Consider the following 16,275-nt stretch of genomic DNA (forward strand, 5'->3'; position numbering starts at 1 on the left):
ACTCGCGGTACATCTGGAGCGCAATCTCGAGCTCCAAGTTGGCTATTTCATCGGACATCACCAGCTCGAGGTTGCGATGTCCATGTTCCTCTACTGCACCCAGGTGGACACCTGGGCCAAGGAGGCGGTCGAGCCTACCGACCAGCGTGTTGGCATCGAGCGGGCCGCGGACAAGGAGAATGGTGCGACCCATGCGAACGGCACGGCGGGCGTCCGGTGCAAGTACGGCGCAGCCGGCCTCTAGTGCAAGTACGGCGCAGAGGGCCTCTGCCCACTCCTAGCGAATGGGGATACTGACGGGACGTGTACCCAGCTGCGACACTGTGTCGATAGCAGGCAAGCCCCGATGGATCCCATCTTGCTGTGCGGCGCGCCGTGCCTCTCGCTCTGCGCCGCTCCAACGGTCTTGCCGTGTGGCGAGCCGCAACCTATAAGCGCGAACGCGGCTAGCTTGCTCTACGGCGCGGCATCGATCATATTGTGCAGCGAGCTGCAGTCTGTCAGTGCTGACATGCCTATCTTGATCCGCGGCGCTCAAGTGCCATGCACAAAAGGTCTGCTCAACCCTGGCGATGACGCGCATCACGGCGTCGTCCATCACGTTGCCGGGGAGCACCTCGGCCTTGACGGGCAGTGGCGCCTGCTCGTTTTCCTCGTCGACGAGGTTGATGGCAGAGGCGGCGCTTTGGTGGGTTGGCATGCTTGGAAAAGGTGGATGTGCTACAGGCTGCGCTTTATCGCCTCTGTGTGTCGCGTGCTGCCTAGGTTTATGTGCAATATCGCTGGGTGGCGGGAAACAGGTGAGGAAATAGCAGGAAACGATGGCGTGTTCATAAAACGCCATCAACTAATGGAAACTTAGCATAGAAGGAACATCGAGCTAGCACAAGAAGTAGACGATGATCAGATGAACACAGCCAGACTAGGGAACCCGTCGATGATGAATTCATCAATCGCAAACGGTTGAATACTAGCAAGCGTTTACCCACAACACACACGGCTTATTCCATCACAAACAGGTCAGATGGATAAATTGTATGCCACGTATCACACATTGCCAAAAAGTAATGCAGTAGACCTTCTTTAACATGTGTTAAAAAAAGAAGGACCTCGAGGTTAAATTAAGTCATGGGATGGGTCATATCAGTCATTTAATTTGACAGATATGACCCATCCTATCAGTTAATTTAACATCAACATAACTTCCCATCCAGTCACCCATCTGATGGCTGCTCTAGCCTGAGCACACTTAACTTGAGAGTTCTCTTACATGAGCTACTGGTGGAACAACTAGTCCTTGCTGATATCGGATGCCTCTTCGCATCCTTATGGCATATCCGGATGACCGCCCAACCCCAATGGCCAATAGATGTTGTGTAGACAGAGCATGTCACATACGTCTTATTAGAAGCAATCGTCTGTGTTATTATCGATCTTCGCACACATTTCTGATTACAGATCTGTTTGCCGCGTATCCCACACATCTTGTTATATTGAACTGTTTCTGTTCTCTTGTCTCAACGCAAAAAGTTCATCCGAGTGAACCGCATGCCGTATATCGCACACACCTTGATCCGGCTGACCGTTTCTTTTGTGTTGCCTAATCACAAACAATTCATCCGAGTGAAGCGTATGCTGCATATCGCACACACCTTCATCTGGCCGGCTGTTTCTTTTGTTCCTACTCATCGCAAACAGTTAATTTAACTGAACTGTTTGCCCTGAATCGCACACGCAACCAAAATCTGAACCGCGTTTGATGCATCCGTCATCGCAAACGTTTTGCACCTCTTTGACGGTTTTTTACACCACCATTTGCGATTATTGCATCACACACAATTTCGTCGAAGGGTCTCTCATCGTAGTGTCACGTTAGCAGTATCCTGCAGTAGTGATGGGTCTTGATGACCGATGAGTTGTTCGGCTTAATGAGGCCGCCCTGTACCTCGGCTGCTAGGGTCGTGGTGTGCTCCTCAGTACGGAGGGAGCGCTCCATATTTCCATTTACTGTGATGACGCCACGCGGTCCGGGCATTTTGAGCTTCAAATAAGCATAGTGCAGGACTGCATTAAAGTAGGCAAAAGCAGTTCGTCCAAGAAGTGCATGATAACTACTGCGAAAAGGGACGATGTCGAAGATCAGTTCTTTGCTTCGGAAGTAGTCTGGAGAGCCGAATACTACTTCTAGTGTTAAGGAGCCTATTCAGTCGGCCTCCGCACCGGGTATCACTCCTTTAAAGGTAGTGTTACTAGGCTTGATTCTTGACGGGTCGATACCCATCTTACGGACGATATCTTGATAGATCAAGTTGAGGCTAAGTCCGCCGTCCATAAGGACTCTAGTGAGATGGAATTCTTCGATGATAGGATCGAGTTCCAGGGCCGCCGAACATCCGTGACGGATACTGGTTGGGTGGTCTCTGCGATCAAAGGTGATTGGACAAGCCGGCCATGGGTTGAATTTTGGGGCGACTGGCTCTATGGCGTAGACGCCCCTTAATGCGCGTTTGCGCTCCCTCTTGGGGATGTGAGTGACATAGATCATATTCACCATTTCCACCTCGGGGGGAAACTGTTTCTGTCCCCCAATGTTCAGTGGGCGAGGCTTGTCATCATCTTCGCTTTGAGGTCCTTTCCCCTTGTGTTCGACATTTAATTTGCCGACCTGTTTGAAAACCCAACGGTTTCTGTTGGTGTGGTTGGCAGGCTTGTCTGTGGTTCCATGAATCTGCCAAGTTGGATGGATCGTCCCTATTACCTTTGAACGGCTTCTTCCATTGACCGGGTTTCGAGCCACTAAATCTGGCGTTTACTGCCGTATCCTCTGTTTTGTTATTGTTCCGATGTTTATTTTTGTTGCGTCGTGGCCTCCCATTGCCATCCCTGGCCTCAGAAGTGTCGGGGTCGCTGGAACTATTGCTTCTGCGAGCCAACCAGCTATCTTTGCCCGCACAGAAGCGGGTCGTAAGTGCAGTAAGAGTTGCCATTGTCTTCGGCTTCTCCTGGCCGAGGTGTCGGGCGAGCCATTCGTCACGGACGCTGTGTTTAAAAGCAGCTAAGGCCTCGGTGTTCGGATAGTCCATGATTTGGTTCTTTTTAATTAAGAACCGGTTCCAAAGTTTGCGAGCTCACTCTCTGGGTTGCTGAATTATGTGACTCAGGTCATCAACATCCGGTGGGTGAACATAAGTGCCTTGGAATTTGGCCCGAAAAGCATCCTCTAAGTCTTCCCAGCTGGCAATGGAGTTCTCTGGGAGGCTATTCAACCAGTGTCGTGCTGGTCCTTTTAGCTTTAGAGGAAGGTATTTAATTGCGTGGAGATCATCTCCGCGAGCCATGTGAATGAGGAGAATAAAATCTTCAATCCATACAACGGGATCTATAGTTCATCATATGGCTCGATGTTTATGGGTTTAAAGCCTTCCGGAAACTGGTGCTGCATTACCTCATTGGTAAAGCACATGGGGTGCGCGGCACCTCTGTAATGGGTGACATCGCGACGGAATTCGGATAACATCTGTGTTCGGGGCTGACCCTGGATTTGGTTATGTTTGTCGTGCTAGGCCTGATGGCCGTCATCTCGTGCTGGAGTGCGTCCTCTTGATCAATAGATTAATCTGGTCTGGTCGGCTCTATTGGTCAGGTCCTGACGCAGGTCGTACATGTAGCCCGGGGCCGCTATCTCCTTGCCTCTACGGTGAGGGGGTGCGGGCTGGTGTTCGGCATAATGAGCCGTTTTGTCCCGTCCACATGGTGGTTGGTCCGATTGATCAGCCTGATTGTATTTTGACGGTATTGGCTCAAAGGCCTCGTCGTTGAATTGTGGCAATGACCTGCGTTTGGGATAATTTTTAGTTTGGCGCTCAAAGCCATATCCTTCTTCGGCGGCTAGGACCTTGGTCCATCTGTCATTGAGCGTATCCTGTTCGGCTTGAATCTGTTGTTGTTTCTTTTTCAGGCTCCGTGTGGTGGCGATGAGCCATCACTTGAAGCGTTATTGTCCGAGGGGTTTCTTTGGAACGATGAAAACTCCGTTACCGAGGCTAACGTCCTCTTCGGAGGCCGGTAAATAGTTACTATCTTCCGAATCCTCGTGATCGGCAAGTTTGTCGGGGTTGACTTGTCCCTCCTCCCACTCATCCTGCTCGAGCACAAGCTCAACCGGGTGGTCGGAGTCTTCGGCGTTGTCCGGAGTGTCATTTCTCCGGTGCTGGTATTGTTTTCCCTCGCCCGACGCGATCGTGAGGTGGCAGATGACGTCGGTGTTTTGGTGGTTCATCGACAGGCTTATCCTCATCTGGGTCTTGAGTGCCATCGTCGTCCTTCTTCTCAGGCGTGTCCACCATGTATACTTCGTAAGTAGAAGTGGCCGTCCAACGCCCAGTGATAGGCGGGTTTTGCATGTTTTGACCTGGTTTGACTTCGGCATCGTCGTCCATGCCATCGATGTCTTCGGAGGCGTAGTCTAGCATGTCGGTGAGGTCATCGACAGTGGATACTAAGTGGGTGGTGGGTGTGACGTAAAATTCCCTGCTCTCAGCCCCCAATTCAAGCTGGGCGTAGTTCGGAGGTGAAACTTCCGTGATGGCGAGAGATTGTATTAGGTCCATCGTTTCATTTAAGAGCGAAAGCTAGACAGGCGTCTGAGGGTCTGCAGATCTAGGTTTGGTAATAACCACTTGACCGAGCCCGATGGATGCAGACCTCGAGAGTTTGGAGTTGTCGTCCAGAGGTGAGTCCGGCTTTCCGGTGATAGCGAGAGTCCCATTTGACTCCGGGTCCGCTGACGTATGGTCGCATCTGTGTCTCCGGCTAGAAGCTCCTTGATGGGAGGGAGTCCGGCGGGGTTTATCCTCCCATCTTCAGACGAAGTGGTCTGTCCAGAATCTAAGGCCGAGGCGGACATGAGCGTCGACCCCTGAACGGAATCTGATGGTGGATCCGAAGGGCCTTCTTCGTATGGGTGGGGAGCGGCGGCCGAGGCCGTGAACCCCTCGAAGATTCAGGTCTCCTTGGATGTCAGCGATGTAATTCAAACTTCCAAGCCTGATCCGATGACTAGGGGCGTAGCTGTCGACCTGCTCGAGGCGATCGGTCAAGTTGGCACGCAGCACGAAGCTGCCAAACACAAAGAGTTGGCCAGGGAGAAAGGTCTCCCCGGAAACAGCGTCGTTGTTGATGACAAGGCGAGCCCTCTATCCTTCTGTCGACAACACAACGGAACTCTCAATGAAAGCACCAATGTCGGTGTCAAAACCGGCAGATCTCGGGTAGGGGGTCCAGAACTATGTGTCTGAGGATCAATGGTGACAAGGGACGATGGGGACACGATATTTACCCAGGTTCGGGCCCTCTTAAAGGAGGTAAAGCCCTACGTCCTACTTTATTGTATTCGATGAGTATAGGGGTTACAAGAGTTGATCTACCTCGAGATCGTAATGGTTAAACCCTAGTTGTCTAGCCTATGATTATTCTGATAGCCTGTACGGACTAAAGCCTCTGGTTTATATATACACCGGAGGGGCCTAGAGTTGTACAGAGTTGGTTTGCAGAGGAAGGAAATAATACATCCGGACACCAAAACTTGCCGTCCAAGCATATAGGAGTCCTACCCGGACACGGGGGATAATCTTCTGCTTTATCTTCACAGCCCATCAGTCCGGCCCATATCGAATAGGCCGGACATCTGAGGACCCCCTAATCCAGGACTCCCTCACCGAGCCCGCCGGATACGAGCTATGCAGCTTGCTGATCCACCTCCCTCCCCTCGCCCAACGGAGCCAGTTGCCGCTCCAAGCCGGCGCGCGGTTCAGCAACTCGCCGCTCTAGGCTAGCTCGACGAGGAGTGGCGAGCTACTCCATGCCGGCACGGCGGGGAGCAAGGGCGTCGTCGCTGCCGTCCATGCCGCCGCCTCGTACCGCGCCTCCCGTGTCTGCGGCCGCGTCTCCCGTTTCTGTGGCCGTGACTCCCATGCCTGCGGCCGCGCCATGCAAGCAGAGATAGAAGTCAGGTGTGCGAAGAGCGACGAATCGGTGGCCAGTGCCTCCGCCTCCTCCGCCATCATCGAGGAGAAGTAGAACACGGGAGGCCACCGCCGCTTGGGGCCCATGAAGGCCACCGCTGAGGCGACGCCGGCGTACACAATAGGTGCCTTCCCGGATCCTTTTGTTGCGAGGACCTTCGTCGACCCCGCATGGGCTCCACATAAGCGGAGAATCCCCCTTCCACCTCCATCTTGGGCATCAGCCAACGATGTCAGTTGAGCAGTGGGGAATCGAGCCGTCCTTTGCGCTGAAGCATATACCTCCGGGGCTCCCGGCAGTTCGGTGATCGTGCTGCCGGACATGAGGAAGACAAATGGGTCAGTGGGCGACCATTTAGGCTAGGTATTATTATATATGTGTTGTTCAGGACTAGCACCGCTTAGTTGATTTGAATGTAATGAAATATGTCATGTTTGTATGAAAATCCGGTATTTTATATGAATTCCATCATTGTTTATATGAAATATCACCGTGTTTGCATGAATTTCGTCCGGTTGGTTGAGTTGCTATCAGAATGTGTGCGGCTATGGTTGGATGGCGTAATTTGCGGGTCGCCGGCCGGCTCGGGCGGCGTGGTCTGACAAAAAAATCACAACTCGTGCGAGCTCGTCTCCAACGCGTGCGCTGGAGGATGCATCAGCACCCGAGCTCTTACTCGTTCATCGGTGGCAAAGGCACTGGTGGACAAAAGGGTCGCCAATATTTTGGCTACCCTGGGCAAGATCCAAACAGCCCCTCCCAGCCCCACCCCCCCCCCAGCACATTCAAATCCCTCGTTCATCATGAAATTTTGCCATGTGTTGTTTTCATGGACTAGCAAGATGCCCATGCATTGCATGGAACATCAAGATGCATTTTTTTACAAACACCTGTTGTGATTGACCTATGCAGGAGTAATCCCATGTGTAAAAACTAATGATATCTCAAGAATTTTATCAGAAAAATGGTATCTCGAGAATTTCATCGAAAAAATGATATCTCGAGAAAGATGAGAGATAACGTGAGGAGGAGTGGGGCGTGGTGGTGACTGGTAGTCGGACTCGGCGGAGGCATGGGGATGGACGGCGCCGGCAGCGGCAACCATGCCAGATTGTTCCAGTGACTTTCTTTTTTAATTTCTCAGAAGTGAGGTTGTGGGAGATAAGGATGAACTAGGCAATGCCTTATCTGCAAATGTGGAGAGAGAGGTGTGGGTATCTTTTGTAAAATTGTCATAGTTTGCTTTCTATCAGTCAGATATAGATCGGGCGGTCTATATTACAAGATGGCAGGCACACCATCATCACCAACTCGGTTTTTCATAAGAGTAGAGATATTTTGCTGTGTGAAAACAAATTTAAATATGAGCAAATAATCGGTGTCCGCGGTCTTCTGTCGGGAGCCCGGGACACAGTTGGATGGCCTCATAGTAGTAGTAGTGTAGAGTACTACTAGTACTACTAGATAGTGAGTGTTTACTACTGTATCTACGTACTAATTTCAACACATGCAAGTGTTAGCAGTATAATGACCATGTATGGATTTGATGGTAAGATTTGTGTAAGTTGGGTGTCATATTATTGCTCTAACATGTGGTCAAAGTTAGCCTCCAAAACACATTTTATACCCTATATGGATTGAGGGAGTACATGCATTGCCGAGGTTTCTCTTAATCCTACGTTTTTATTGAAGCTTGAAATGTGAACATGTGAATGGGAGGGACTACTACAACCCTTCCAAAAGAACTGCAGTACTAATGGTATCGTACTCCCTCCGTTCAACATCTGATATACTCAGTACTTTTGTCAACTATTGAAGTAACAAACTTATTCTACCACTCAGCATCTATTATGGATGCATTGTGGATTTTAAATTGAGTCATATAGACGGGAAAGTAGGCACTTAGGGCATCCACAATGTATGTTTTCTGTTTGCTCTAAGCCCTCTCTCCTCTTAGAGGCAGGCCTCTATACATTGCATGAACTGCCTCTAACAAAAAATTGGTTAGCATCGCGTCTAACCTTAGAGGCTGCCTCTAACAATGTAACAATGCATTTGGTCCCAATTGTCAGCCTTAGGAAGCATAAGAAAGTAGGAGTACAAGAGAAATGGTACTAATTGGACAAATGTGTTTCTAAGCAATAATTTTTAAATTTATGCTAGGGCCCACCTTAGAGGCTGGTTAGAGTCTCTATATATTGTGGTTTTTTCATTTGATAAGAGGCAAACCATGTGGGGCCTACCTTAGAGGCAAGGCTCTATACACTAGAGATGCTTTGTATGTATTACTTTTGATGTGTCCCGTCAACTCGCGGAACAAGGAGAAGCTTGCTTAGTACACCGTTTCCCCCGCCCACGGGCGCGGTGGCTCGCAGAGTCGCGGGACGAGGAGAAGCTTGCTTACTACACCTACGCCAGCTCCCTCGCCCATGCGCGCGGTGGCTCACAGGACGAGGAGAAAATTTTACTACTCCCTCTGTTTAATCCTCGTCCCTACCTTGGTTAGAGAGATTATCATATTGTTTGAAATATATGTCTTTTAGTAGTAGGAGTAGTAAAGTGGTACATAGGAGTAGTACTACAACAATTTCCTTTGAGTCCGTGGTGCAGCAAGCTACCCTAGGCTATGTTACTACTCCCTCCTTTCTGGTTTATGGCTCAATTTCAAAATCTCTCCAACCAAGGTAGATGGTGAGTGGTGGAATTAATTTTGTAGTTTGCACAAGTAATTAGTACGCTCATTTTTCTCAAGAAGTTATGTTTACCGATGCATTAATTACAACGAATGCATGCATCACCACTAAATTTCCATGAACTTCTACATGCATTGGTGAGTTTTCTCTTGATACTGCTTGCATCGGGTGATTTAATGCACCTCGAAATCCAAACATGTGATGGTACTACTAGTAGAATTGAGACTTATAAAATGGAAAAACGATTTTTTTAGATGAGCCCTATAAACAGGAAAGGAGGGAGTAGTAAGTAGTACTACCTCCATAGTGGGTACGTACTCCGTAAAATCATATTTTCCCAAAACTAAGTCGCTCAACCTTTATTTGCTTGTTTCCCTTCCCGCCTCGTTGCCTCGAACAGACTATGCCAAACTCCCCTGCCATCCGCACGGGAAAAGACCCGCCCTCGCCTTTTTTAGTCCGGGCTTGTATCGATGGATCGCGCGAAGCAGCAAAAACCAAGCCGTATCTTGTACTCCTCTGTCATACTAGAAGAGTGGAGACGCTTGTTTTCATGAATACTGTACTTCCTCTCGCCGACATGTGGGACATATAGCAACCGAGTCGACGTGTCATGCACCAAATAATAGTGCAGAACAGCAGAGGGCGCACCCCAGCATAGCGTCCCAGTAGTAGTAATGAGCAATGAGACGTCAAATCACAATGCCGCACCTTCCCAGACGAATGAAGCAACTATTATTTCACACTTCGCAAGAAAACCACATATTGCTTCTACCATTGTTCTGACTCAAGAGGGACGCAAATCGCCTTGGTACATCATGACATGTGGGACCGCATGACGGACCATGCTCCCCCGCCCACCGCTCGGTAAAATCACCTCATTTTTACTACTTCCTCCGTCTTGGTTTACAGGGCATGCACGTCGTTCTAGGTTGAGAATTTAACTAGCTATATATGTGATGAACAATATATGTTTAGAAACTACATCCGCTTAAGAATCCAATGATATACTTTTTGTGACATAGTAACTCATATTTAGTTAGTCAAATGGATGACCTAGAACTACATGCACGCCCTATAAACTGAGACAGAGGGAGTAGTATCTTTTTAGATCAATATAGTTGGGATTCACCAAGGAGCAAAACCAAGTGGTAGGCTACTCCTGTCGTGTGGGCGTAGCAACTCAAGCAGGGTCAGTCCGCACATGAAATGGCGACACACTTAACATGACCCCTTTAGCCGACATGTGGCTCATCCACCGTCTTGTTCCACGTGCGATGCACCAAATTACAGTTCGGAGCAGCGGTTGGACTTGGAGGCACCCCGGTCACAACGCCGCAGTAGTAGTAAATGAGTGATGAGGGGTCAAATCACAAAGCCCCACCTTTCCCGTAGTAAGCTGGACGAGCAAAGCAACCATCATTTCACTCTAGGGCGCAAGAGCATAAAGAAAAGAGAAATCCAATGATGCGTGCGACATCTACCTAGGGCACCCTTTGGTAGGAGCCTGATACATCTCCAATGCATCTATAATTTTTGATTGTTCCATGCTATTATATTATCAGTTTTGGATGTTTAATGGGCTTTATTATGCACTTTTATATTATTTTTGGGACTAACCTACTAACCAAAGGCCCAGTGCAAATTGCTGTTTTTTGCCTATTCAGTGTTTCGCAGAAAAGGAATATCAAACGGAATCCAAATGGAATGAAACCTTCGGGAGAGTTATTTTTGGAACAAACGCAATCCAAGAGACTTGGAGTGGACGTCAAGGAAGCAACGAGGCGGCCACGAGGATGGGAGGCGCGCCCCCCATCCTCGTGGGCCCCTCGTGGCTCCACCGACCTACTTCTTTCGCCTATATATACTCATATACCCTGAAAACATCCGACAGCACCACGAAACCTTATTTCCACTGCCGCAACCTTCTGTACCCGTGTGATCCCATCTTTGGGCCTTTTCCGGCGCTCCGCCGGAGGGGGAATCGATCACGGAGGGCTTCTACATCAACACCATAGCCTCTTCGATGATGTGTGAGTAGTTTACCACAGACCTTCAGGTCCATAGTTATTAGCTAGATAGCTCCTTCTCTCTCTTTGGATCTCAATACAAAGTTCTCCTCGATTCTCTTGGAGATCTATTCGATGTAATTCTTTTTGTGGTGTGTTTGTTGAGATCCGATGAATTGTGGGTTTATGATCAAGATTATCTATGAACAATATTTGGTTCTTCTCTGAATTCTTATATGTATGATTTGATATCTTTGCAAGTCTGTTCGAATTATCAGTTTGGTTTGGCCTACTAGATTGATCTTTCTTGCAATGGGAGAAGTGCTTAGCTTTGTGTTCAATCTTGCAGTGTCCTTTCCCAGTGACAGCAGGGGCAGCAAGGCACGTATTGTATTGTTGCCATTGAGGATAAAAAGATGGGGTTTATATCATATTGCTTGAGTTTATCCCTCTACATCATGTCATCTTTCTTAATGCGTTACTCTATTCTTATGAACCTAATACTCTAGATGCATGCTGGAGAGCGGTCGATGTGTGGAGTAATAGTAGTAGATGCAAAATCGTTTCGGTCTACTTGTCACGGACGTGATGCCTATATACATGATCATGCCTAGATATTCTCATAACTATGCGCTTTTCTATCAATTGCTCGACAGTGATTTGTTCACCCACCTTAGATTATGCTATCTTGAGAGAAGCCACTAGTGAAACCTATGCCCCCCGGGTTTATCTTCCATCATATTATTTTCTTATCAATTTGCTATTTCTGCCGCCGTTTATTTTGCAATCTTTACTTTCCAATCTATATCATAAAAATACCAAAAATATTTATCTTATTATCTCTATCAGATCTCACTTTTGCAAGTGGTCGTGAAGGGATTGACAACCCCTTTATCGTGTTGGTTGCAAGGTTCTTATTTGTTTGTGCAGGTACAAGGCGACTTGCGTGTAACCTCCTACTGGATTGATACCTTGGTTCTCAAAAACTGAGGGAAATACTTACGCTACTTTGCTGCATCACCCTTTCCTCTTCAAGGGAAAACCAACGCATGCTCAAGAGGTAGCAAGAAGGATTTCTGGCGCCATTGCCGGGGAGGCTTACGCCTAGTCAAGATTTGATCTCTCAGAAACTAGCCATTTCTGGCGCCGTTGCCGGGGAGATCTACGCACAAGTCAGTACATACCAAGTACCCATCACAAACTCTTATCCCTCGCATTACATTATTTGCCATTTGCCTCTCGTTTTTCTCTCCCACACTTCACCTTTGCCTTTTCTTCGGCTTCTTCTTGTATGTCTTTTTGTTTGTGTTTCCATGTGCCTTCTATTTGCTTGCATCTTTGCTTGCTAAAAATCTATTGATATGGATCCAATTAAAGTGTTCTACTTGGATCATCTTCGATCTATGTGTGCTCGTGCTGAAACCCCAACTAGTTTAGTTGAGGGAAAATCTTTAGATGAGCATGCTCATTTTGTGCGTCATCGTTTGTCTGAAAAGGGGAAGCTTTTATGGTATCAAATAAATAGTTTGCTATGCTATGCTTGGAATCTTTGTGAAATTTATGACTTTACTTGTTGCTCTAAGAACTCTAAAAAACACCTTCCCTACCTATGTGAGTTTAATGATAATGAAATCTTATCTTCTTATGGAAAGGGTGTTTATAGTTACTATGATATCGAACAAATTGAAGAATTTGTTGTTTTTAAGGGTGCTCATGAAGTTGCTTCTTTGATTGAAAAGTATGATATTACTCTCTACAAATCTGAAAATTCCGACATACTTAAATATTGCTATGAAAACTATGCTCATAATGCCTATGTTAAGGAATTTATTGAGAGAATGACCGTTACTTTGGAAGAAAATAATGATATGCATGAATCTATAGATAATTATGATTCCGATGATTTGATTGAAATATCCCTTGATGAACATGATGCTTGCTATTCTTATGGCCATGATGCCAATATTTATGGAGATGAATTTGCTATAGTTCCTTATGTTAAACATGAGATTATTGCTATTGCACCCATACTTGATAGTTCCTTGAATCAAAAGCATGACTGCAATGATGTTATTATAAATTCTCTTGATGTCAATTGTGCTAATAATATGCAAAACCCTAAGCTTGGGGATGCTAGTTTTGCTATGTCTACTACTTGTTGCAATGATCATGATTGGGGTGATTCTTCTTATTATCTTGAAAATTTATTTAAGCCCCATGATGAATATGAGATTGATAATACTGTTTGCAATAATATTGAAAGTGGGTTTGGAAGAGTGTCAACTTTATATCCCACATATTTGGAGGATTTTCAATCTTATGATTTTTTTTATAAAAGTGGGTTTGGAGAGGTCATGAATTTAGTTAATATTAATCCCACTATTTTGGAAGAGTGTCAACTTTGCATACATGTGGATCGTGTTAAGAATATGTTTTGTGATAGCTATATTGTTGAATTTGCTTATGATCCTACATGTAATTATTATGAGAGGGGAAAATATGGTTGTAGAAATTTTCATGTTACTAAATTACCTCTCGTCATGTTGAGATTGCTATCGTCTCTTTCTTCTTCCTTGCATATGCTAATTTTTGCTTGCTATGATAATTTGTTTGCTTATAAAATGCCTATGCATAGGAAGTATGTTAGACTTAGATGTGTTTATCACGTGTTCTATGATGCTCTCTTTGTGCTTTAATTCTTGTCTTTGATGTGAGCATCATTAAAATTATCAATGCCTAGCTAGGGGCGTTAAACGATAGCGATTGTTGGGAGGCAACCCAATTTTATTTTTATTCCTTGCTTTTTGTTCCTGTTTAGTAATAAATATTTAATCTAGACTCTGGTTAGATGTGGTTTTATGTTTTAATTAGTGTTTGTGCCAAGTAAAACCTATAGGATCTTCTTGGGTAATAATTATTTGATCTTGCTGAAAAAGACAGAAACTTTCTGCTCACGAAAACAATTGTTAAAAATCACCAGAATGTGATAAAATACTGATTCCAATTGCAGTAGATCAATAAACAAATTATTTAGGTCGTCCTATTTTGGTAGAATTGTTGAGTTAGAGAAGTTTGTGTTTGATACAGATTACTACAGACTGTTCTGTTTTTGACAGATTCTGTTTTTCGTGTGTTGTTTGCTTATTTTGATGAATCTATGACTAGTATCGGGGGGTATGAACCATAGAGAAGTTGGAATACAGTAGGTTTAAGACCAATATAAATAAATAATGAGTTCATTACAGTACCTTAAAGTGGTGATTTGTTTTCTTATACTAACGGAGCTCATGAGATTTTCTGTTGAGTTTTGTGTTGTGAAGTTTTCAAGTTTTTGGGTAAAGATTTGATGGATTATGGAATAAGGAGTGGAAAGAGCCTAAGCTTGGGGATGCCCAGGGCACCCCAAGTTAAAATTCAAGGACAACCAAAAGCTTAAGCTTGGGGATGCCCCGGAAGGCATCCCCTCTTTCGTCTTCGTCTATCGGTAACTTTACTTGATGCTATATTTTTATTCACCACATGATATGTGTTTTGCTTGGATCGTCTTTTATGATTTCAGTCTTTGCTTTTTAGTTTACCACAATCATCCTTGCTGTACACACCTTTTGGAGAGACACACATGAATCGGAATTTATTAGAATACTCTTTGTGCTTCACTTATATCTTTTGAGCTAGATAATTTTGCTCTAGTGCTTCGCTTATATCTTTTAGAGCACGGTGGTGGTTTTATTTTATAGAAATTATTGATCTCTCATGCTTCACTTATATTATTTTGAGAGTCTTTTAGAACAGCATGGTAATTTGCTTTGGTTAAAATTTTAGTCCCAAAGTGATGAGCATCCAAGATAGGTATAATAAAAACTATCATATAAAGTGCATTGAATACTATGAGAAGTTTGATTCTTTATGATTGTTTTGAGATATGAAGATGGTGATATTAGAGTCATGCTAGTTGAGTAGTTGTGAATTTGAGAAATACTTGTTCTAAAGTTTGTGATTCCTGTGGCATGCACATATGGTGAACCGATATGTGATGAAGTCAGAGCATGATTTATTTATTGATTGTCTTCCTTATGAGTGGTGGTCGGGGGACGAGCGATGGTATTTTCCTACCAACCTATCCCCCTAGGAGCATGCGCGTAGTACTTTGTTTCAATAACTAATAGATCTTTGCAATAAGTATGTGAGTTCTTTATGACTAATGTTGAGTCCATGGATTATACGCACTCTCACCCTTCCACCATTGCTAGCCTCTCTAATACCGCGCACCTTTCGCCGGTATCATACACCCACCATATACCTTCCTAAAAAAAGCCACCATACCTACCTATTATGGCATTTCCATAGCCATTCCGAGATATATTGTCATGCAACTTACCACCGTTCCGTTTGTCATGACACATTTCATCATTGTCATATTGCATTGCATGATCATGTAGTTGACATCGTATTTGTGGCAAAGCCACCTTTGTAATTCTTTCATACATGTCACTCTTGATTCATTGCATATCCCGGTACACCACCGGAGGCATTCACATAGAGTCATATTTTGTTCTAAGTATTGAGTTGTATGTAAATAAAAGTGTGATGATTATCATTATTAGAGCATTGTCCCAAGTGAGGAAAGGATGATGGAGACTGTGATTCCCCCACAAGTCAGGATGAGAGTCCGGACGACTAAAAATAAAAAAATAAAAAGAAAAAAGAGGCCATAAAAAAGAGAAAAAAGCCCAAATAAAAAAATCAAAGAAAAAGAGAGAAGGGACAATGTTACTATCTTTTTACCACACTTGTGCTTTAAAGTAGCACCATGATCTTCGTGATAGAGAGTCTCCTATGTTGTCACTTTCATACACTAGTGGGAATTTTACATTATAGAATTTGGCTTGTATATTCCAATGATGGGCTTCCTCAAAATGCCCTAGGTCTTCGTGAGCAAGCAAGTTGTAGGCACACCCACTTAGTTTCTTTTGTTGAGCTTTCATACACTTATAGCTCTAGTGCATCTGTTGCATGGCAATCCCTACTCACTCACATTGATATCTATTGATGGGCATCTCCATAGCCCGTTGATACGCCTAGTTGATGTGAGACTATCTTCTCCTTTTTGTCTTCTCCACAACCACCCTTCTATTCCACATATAGTGCTATGTCCATGGCTCACGCTCAGTTTTGGATGTTTACTGGGCTTTATTATGCACTTTTATATTATTTTTGGGACTAACCTACTAACCAAAGGCCCAGTACAAATTGTTGTTTTTTGCCTATTTCAGTGTTGCGTATAAAAGGAATATCAAAGGGAATCCAAATGGAATGAAACCTTCAGGAGAGTTATTTTTGGAATAAACGCAATCCAGGGGACTTGGAGTGGACGTCAAGGAAGCAACAAGGCAGCCACGAGGTAGGGAGGCGCACCCCCCACCCTCGTGGGCCCCTTGTGGCTCCACCGACCTACTTCTTTCACCTATATATACTCATATATCCTGAACACATCCGAGAGCACCACGAAACCCTATTTCCACCGCCACAACCTTCTGTACCCGTGAAAT

This window comes from Triticum aestivum, chromosome 6D (genome assembly GCF_018294505.1).
Source record: "Triticum aestivum cultivar Chinese Spring chromosome 6D, IWGSC CS RefSeq v2.1, whole genome shotgun sequence".
Classification (NCBI taxonomy): Eukaryota; Viridiplantae; Streptophyta; class Magnoliopsida; order Poales; family Poaceae; genus Triticum; species Triticum aestivum.